Source organism: Lactuca serriola, chromosome 3, assembly GCF_051521515.1.
Source record: "Lactuca serriola cultivar US96UC23 chromosome 3, Lser_US96UC23_V15, whole genome shotgun sequence".
NCBI lineage: Eukaryota > Viridiplantae > Streptophyta > Magnoliopsida > Asterales > Asteraceae > Lactuca > Lactuca serriola.
In genome coordinates, this window is record NC_136410.1 from 110,021,965 (window position 1) to 110,030,924 (window position 8,960).

Sequence of the window (8,960 nt, forward strand, 5' to 3'; positions counted from 1 at the left end):
AGAACCTTTCTCAAACTTATCTAACCATACAAAAATCTAATTCCCATAGGAATCAACTATATCCATTCCCGAAGGAATCATCATCTCATTTTTGAACGAACCATCTATATCATTTCCGAAGGAATCATCTTTCTACATTCTCATAATCTTTCATGTGAATGATATGGTCTTACCATAGTCGTACACCTTATATGTCACATTGTTGGGGGTCAAAAATGGCATCGACCAAGTCCTCACACAATGGTCTGGAGCGCCGTAATCGAATGCCTGGTCCTGGAGGGTTGAATGCGCTATATGGGTAAGGTTGTGCCCTTTCTAACACCACTTGGTTTTAGATCAACTGATAGCGTTGATGCTCAACAAGTGGTATCAGAGCTAGTGGCGAGGGTTTAATTCTCTCAGGGAGCAATTTCTAAGTAGGGGATTGTTGGGGGTCAGAAATAGGATTGACCAAGTCCTCGCACGATGGCCTGGAGTGCCATAATCTAATACATGGTCCTTGAGGGTTGAATGTGAGATGTGGGTAAGGTTGTGCCCTTTCTAACACCAATTGGTTTTAGATCAACCGGTAGTGCTGATGAACAAAACACATAACAATATATCTCGTGATCTCATTAAGAGATCTTCTACTACCATTCTAGAACTTCAACTCATTAAGTACTTAATCTAAATCATCATCTACTAACATATAGGTTTTTAACACAATACTCTTAACATCTAGTAATACATCCATAATCAATCTCCAATTAATCTATGACGGTTATATTACACAATACCATCAATATCTAGGCCCACATGTATACTCTATCTAAACCACACATTCATAGTCTATCTTCATCTATACATACATACTCTATCTTTAATCACACATACTTACTCTATCTTTTGATGGGTTTTGAGCACTACATCATTCCTATGGTGTACATGCAAACCCTAAAGTTTTGGATCTAGTTTGTCTAATGAACATGCAATAATCATCCAAAGCCATAAACCTTAGATCTATCAAACTATGAGACGAATTAAGGGTTTAGAAATTACCTTTGATTGCTATGTAGTAATAACAATCTATTCTTTCTTGTAATTGGCTTCTGAAAGCTTAATGTCACAAATGTCACACCTCTAATGGCTTACAAACACCAAGAGAAAGAGGATGAAGAAGGAGAAGAGGAGAGGCACCCAAAAATGTCTAAAAACCCTAAGGAATCAGTTAGCCACGTTTTTGGTGCCCTAGGGGTCCTTAAATATGTGAGGCTATTAGGGTTATCTAACAAGGAAACCCTAATTTGACTTCTTAGGCCCTAAGCAGCCCATGGACTCCCTCCTTAGAGGCCTTAGACGATTTCTAATGGGTTTCCCCCATAGAATTCGTCCACTCCTCTAATATGGAGTCCATTAGCCTAATATTCAACTATCAAACAATTGATAGTTCTAGCCCCTAAGTTTAATTAATCTCTTTTAGCCACAAAATTAATTATTGACTAATATTAATTAAACAATATGATTTCTACTTTAATATATTATTCTCATAATATATTAATAAATCATAATTAATCCTCTCTCTTCATAATTGATCCTATCAAGTTGCTTTGGTGAAGGCAACCCAAAAGGACCATGCACCATCGGGTCAAGTACATATCAAAATAGTTATCGACTTAGAAACTAATCCAGTAGTCTCCCACTTGGATAAGTCTAATAACTATTCTGCATATGACTTCAGATCCTGATCCGCAATCGTTGCTTTCAAAAGCCGCTGTTAACTTTGATCTTATTAGAAAAGTGTCCTTTAGATATGGGATCATATATTCCTCCATTCTAGATATCGTATAGATGTGAGACATGGATTTAAATCATTCTCTATGTCTGTATATTGTTTCCCGACTTCTGATTTATGAGGACTGTCAATAGATTACAATTGAACACATCAACTTAGTCCTGGATTGGCCAAGTGCTTAGGGTGTCATCACTAAATCATCGAGGGGCCCATAGAATCACACAATGCTCGCTTGCACTCACTCACCGAATCACACACAACAATACATTTTATAACACCAAGTTACTGGTGTGTTTACATATTATCAATGTGTAACCGACTCGCTAGATACAACTTACACATCTCGGTTTTAAGAATATAAGATATTATCGTCTCACCAATCACTCGTGATAAAATCCATGAAGCGATCCAAGTGAACGTGGGTTTATTTCAATACTTTAATCTTATAGCAGCATTCATAAACCCTGCAACAAACTTTTGCTATGTCTAAAACACTTTAGACAATCTACAGTCAGATTCATGACAGTCTTCATTCATTCCTACTTCCTAAGAATGAGCGACTGTGGAGGGTTTGAATAATCTTATTATTCGGGAAGTCAAAACATGCAAAGTGAAACACAACAATAATACTAATCCTATATGGCCTCAAACCTTTGAGTATAAATAAAACATTTTATTCAATCACCATATTGATTACTCATCATTTGTTGTTTCGGGTAATCAACTTCTGACTTGAATTATAACTACAATTGTCCCATGCTCTTTAGCATGTACACTATGTTTACCTATGGTCCTTACTTTGTGAAATGGTATAATTGAATAACATTCTCAATCAACTCATTTCACAATTCCTAATCCATTAGTGTAAGAATACAAAAATTCTCGCCACTACTAGAATATGTTAGATTTTAACATTTTTTATGCAACAATCCTTTCGTAATGTCACAGCACAAAAGTCACCAAGACTCGGCCAATGAAATTACAAAATACTGTATTGGAGATTGTTACAAGACAATTCCATAGTCATGAAGTCTCATATTCAAAGTACATTCCTTTGAACATCCTTCTTTCATAAAAGTTTCTAATCTAGACATTGATTCTCGATATCCAACTCCCAATAATGAAACATTTCCATATTTGCCTTATGACAACTCATTCTAAATAGAGTCTTATCTATTCATAATAATGTCAATATGTTCCACCCACGACTATACTTCCAACTGTTCACAAGCGACCAATGCTTGGCGAATCTTACATTGTCCTTGGCAGTTTTTTAATTATTTTAGTCAAAACCGGTTCTATTTCCTTTTTCCCTCTATATGCCCTTGGCATTTGGAAATTTTTAGAGCGGTCGAATATTACAACATATGCAATCGATCCTATACCCGAAGCGTGTGGGATACGATTCATAATAAAAAGGTGATACTTTACCAGTTTCTTACTATAATATCGTCATAAATATACCCTTGACTAAATACAATTAAAATTTCTCGATCTAAGATTTTAGATTGGAAACGGAGTATAACATTCTCTCCCTTAATTATAGCAAAAACAACTTTTCTACCCCTGCAACTTTGCAAAGTGAAACTTTTGTTTTTCTATAATTAATATTGCTAACTTGCAATACTTAAATAATAATCATGCTCCACTAACATGATGATTATATCCATTCCAGCATAACATTTATGCTCCCACTAGCTTTGACAAGTATTTAGAAACCTGCTAAACTTCTAGAAAACAATACTTATTGACTTCCAAAGTTCATCGTTTCTAATACAATATGCTTTGATGAGCCTTTTATCTAAGCTTCTCAAACTCACACACCTTTTCTTAGATAGCTCGCATGTGTGTCTAAACTAATTCAGAACTTATATTACTAAGTCCCAAATGTTCAGACTAATTGCCAAATCTCACAATTCGAACTATGAAGACGGATGTCGTAATCATAATCTAATTTGAGAATGAAATTTACATAATCGCTATCTCCTTAAAATCTCTCTTAGTGAAAGCGTTTCCTCATAATCATTTTGATGAAGGAGAGAAGCCTTATGACACTTAGATTTTATGGTGTATGTGTTCCTATCCATGTGAATTTGCCATAATCATAATCAAAATATAATGTTTGTGACAAATTCAAACTCTTATGGACAGAACTTGTTCATTCTTAATTTCTTGCCATCAAGGGTCCCACCATTGCTTCCAAGCTATCTAGTAGCTCACACATGCCAATCAATGTACATTCATCGAACAAGTAGCTTGCCTTATACAGTCTATTGAGAACACGTAGAACTCATATGCATAATCACTTAACAAGATTGGCACATAAATAAAACTTTGTCAACACGATAGTTCATAAACCTGAAGTCATGTGCTAGTGTTTAATAGGTTTACTCTTGATTAGTTCTTGAATCTTTTCAAGATCTTCAGACTCGCACTAACCTGTTGACATATTAGATTCTCTTATCAAGAAACATTTCTTGATAAACAAATATCCAAGAGTTGGTGTGTGTCTATATCGAGACAAACATTACACACATTTGGTCTTAGTTGGTCCTTGTTTTCTCCAAGACATCACAACTTACCAATTTCAAACGTGCAAGAGTAAGAAAAACATTTTTATTCTTCACATTTGATGAGTGTGTTTCACTCAATTCACAATCTTGGAGTACGATTCTAAGAATTGATTTTGGAACGAAATATGACTCATTCTTTTGATTTAACCATTTCAACAATTTCCGATTCCTCCTCTTAGCCATACTAGTGCACTAAGATTTCCTTAAAAGATCAATTGTAATATGTTTCTCAATCATTAAGACGATCATAAAACCCGATACAAAAGTACTCTACCTTCTTCTTAGATTGGAGAAATTTTTATCTTTCCGCCTAATTGATTCTTCTTATTCATTCTGCCATTCATTGAAACTTTTCAATGATTCAGAATTACACTTAATCTTGTAAGTATAACGACATTTACTATACTTTTAGTAAATTATGACGAATAGTCTTATTGTTATTTGTGGTGGACTTGACTAGTGCACAACATTGCATTCTATTCCTTTAGTCCTTCACTTGACTCACATACTTGTGTGATCAAGGAATTAGTCTTAATTACCTAAGTACCAAGATTTCCATACATCACACAATGCAAGTTGTATGATTTCAAGTTTCTTTCCAATTGAAACTTGGGTGATGGGAATCTTTCCTTACTTAAAATATTTTTTTTGACACTACCATAAATAACATAAGTAAGAATCACATCCATTTATAGAAATACACAAACATCAATTTTTCACAACGATTTCATTGCAAGGATATATATATATATATATATATATATATATATATATATATATATATATATATATATATATATATATATATATAAGACAAATTAAAAAAATTTATTTTATTCATAAAAGTAGTGGAAAACATGTCCTTACAATGCAAAATCAACTGAAAAACTATGTAATCAAATATTCATAACATATCTATTATAACTTTCTAAGCTCAAAATCTGATCTTTGAATCCATGCGACCGTGATCCATTTCTTCGTGATCAGACTCGTCTTGCTTTTCTATCAAGGTTCCTCTCTTTTCTCAAATCCTGCAAAACATTCAAATGTAATCTTATGACATTATGTATTAAGAATCAATGAATAGGAACTTAATGGAGTTAGATATTGGATTTTACCTGAAGTAGAGCCATACTTCTTGACTCTCCCATCTCTTAGATTCTTCAGGTCCTCTGGGTAGCTTCGTAGCCAACGCCCCTTCTCTTGGTAGCAGAAACAAGTAGCTTCTCCTGAAGCAACCACGGAAGCATGGTTGGTTGAGTTACCAGACAAATATGCTCTATTACTTTGCCAAATCATTTATGATTCAGCAACAATAAGCATGTAAGTTAGGTCAATGAGGGTCGCGTTAAGATCCATCATATAATACTCTCTTATGAACTTATCATATGATTTAGGGAGTGATTAAAGAACCCAGTCTACACCCAACTTCTTTGGAAAAGATGCACCCAGCATTGTCAACCTATCGATGTGTGATTTCATCCCTAGGACGTGAGCACACATAGATTTTCAACATCATGTTTCATTGCCAACAGGGCTTGAGTGATTTTGAACTTTTCAATTCTTTGATCTTGTGGGTTTGGGAGAACAACAGGAGGAGGTGGAGGAAGTGAAACCAAGCTAGTCCACAATGCAGGGATCGATCTTTCACCTTCATTGTGTAACAAATTTTCACTTCGAGCAAGAAAACCTTTTCCATGGGATTCGGGAAGACCACGGTTAGATTCAGACATCTAAAAAAAAAAGGAGAAAACCAAGTTAGTTGATTTATTGAGTCCTTAATAAATCACCCAAATGAGATATTAAGTCTAGGACCCAATACAATACTCCACAACTTGGGAGAGGGATGTCGTAACCCAAATTGTAGAACATTTGAACGTAAGTGAATGACGATTCACTAATTTTCCACCATGAAAAACGTAAAAGAGATTAGGTTTTAAATGTATTGAAAAACTCCTAGATTCTTTGAGATTCATTGAACTTTTCAATGACATATTTAAATCTTGCTATGCCCCTCGATTTGTGACTGGGATGCTGAGGATCACAAAACAGGGTGTGAATAACCATGCAAACTTACATGGTGCCCCCAATGTTACAGTCACATATTCAATGTGCCGGTTAACCACACACACTCCACCTAACTATGACAAACATTGAGTCACCCTTTGCAACCTTTGCTTAGAACCATTTAGTGTGCTGGTTAACCACACACGCTCCACTAACGTCTTCGCAAGGGTACAATGTGTAATTTCATGGAATTGCATGAATTCACTTTTACCTAAAGTAATTAGGATGAGAATTTTGTAATAAGCATTTAGTTACTTTATAATTCATTATACTTTTAATGGAAAGGGTTTGCCCTATCCTACCTGTTTGGCTAACGACCCTCCACCAATCAAGGAAGCGATGGGTGAGAGTGGATACCCATTAAACGACCATTTTTAAGGTCATAACCTTATACCCACCTTAAAGATCAGCTTCGTGAATGAGGTCTAATAACAGTAAGACTAGCATTTTAAGTTATACATATATAATATTAGACTTTTAATGTTATATATAGTATAAGGGAGTATTTTACACTTTTAAAATACTAGGTGGTCTAATTTAATAAATTACACTTTTAATTTAATTAAATTTAAACCATATCACTATGGATTTATTAACTATCTTTTAATTATACACTTAATTAATTTAATAAAAACCATAAGTGTGCAATTCGAACTTTTTCAGAAAGATAGGGTTTTAGAATTTAAAATTTCAAAAAATAAACTTTTAATCAAACAATTTTAAATTCTAAAGCTTGAGGTCAAGTCTTGAAACATTTCAAAACATTAGGGTTTAGAATTTAGATATTTCAAAATTAAACTTTTAATCAAAAAATTTAAATTTCAAAACTTGAAGGCAAGTTTTGAAACTTTTCAAAACATTATCAAGAATATTCTAGATTAACAATTCAAATAAGGCAATTAACAATTAATTATGGTTATCTAATTTTGACCTAGTACAATTACTTGCAAGATAATTCACCAAATAACTTAAATAATTAAACATTATCTTATAAGGCAACAAATATTTGATTAATTGGTAATTATCTACTATTTTTGGCAAGGATAATCACCCAATATCATAAAAATATGAATATTATCAATATAAATCGTTTTGGTAATTATCCCACAGCAAAAGAGCATAAAATCCCAATTTTCCCTCTGTCTGACCCCGGGACTCGCCGAGTCAGGGGCTGGACTCGCTGAGTTCATTCACTGACTCACCGATTCAGTCAGGCAGAGAGTAAAAAAAAATCGATTTTCAGGCAATAAATGATCAAATATGCATCAAATTCATTAACAAACAACCTTAGGCTCTGATACCACTGATAGGTTTTGAGCACTACATCATTCCTATGTTATACATGCAAACCCTAAAGCCTTGGATCTAGTTTGCCCAATGAACATGCAATAATCATCCAAAGCCATAAACCCTAAATCTATCAAACTATGAACCGAATTAAGGGTTTAGAAATTACATTTGATTGTTATGTAGTAATAACAATCTATTCCTCCTTGCAATTGGCTTCTGAAATCTTAGTGTCACAAATGTCACACCTCTAATGGGTCAGAAACACCAAGAGTAAGAGGATGAAGAAGGAGAAGAGGAGAGGCACCCAAAAACGTCTAGAAACCCTAAGGAATCAGTTGGCCACGTTTTTGGTGCCCTAGGGGTCCTAAAATATATGAGGCTATTAGGATTATCTAACAAGGAAACCTTAATTTAACTGTTTAGGCCCTAAGCAGCCCATGGACTCCCTCCTTAGAGGCCTTGGACGATTTCTAATGGGTTTCCCCATAGAATTTGTCCACTCCTCTAATATGGAGTCCATTAGCCCAATATTCAACTATCAAACAATTGATAGTTCTAGCCCCTAAGTTTAATTAATCTCTTTTGGCCACAAAATTAATTATTGACTAATATTAATTAAACAATATGATTTCTACTTTAATATATTGTTCTCATAATATATTAATAAATCATAATTAATCATCTATCTCCATAATTCATCCTATCAAGTTGCTTTGGTGAAGGCAACCCAAAAGGACCATGCACCATCGGGTCAAGTACATACCAAAATAGTTATCGACTTAGACACTAATCCAACATCTTTAAGTACACATACAAACTCTAAACATACATACATGCTTATTTACATGATTATAAACATATAATCAAAATTTATCTCCATCTAACTTCTTGTAGGAATTAAACATATCATACCATTAATATTCTATCTTTAAGTAACATATCTCAGTATTTACACAATACCTCTAACATTTAGTGATGCATAACTACCCAATTCATAAGGTGATAACTCCTATACATATGCATTTATCTCTTTAATGAGTATTAGGTATTTAACAAAATACCACAAGCATATATATACATACATACATATTAACATTATTATATAAACATGCATACATAATCTAGTGAGAGAGTGAGTTAGCTTACCTTGTTAAGCAGTGAAGACTAACTACCATTTTTCTTCAAATATTTAATTGATGCATCTTGACTCATCTTTTTGCTCAAGGCCTATTTATAAACATATCAAGTCCCATAAAACT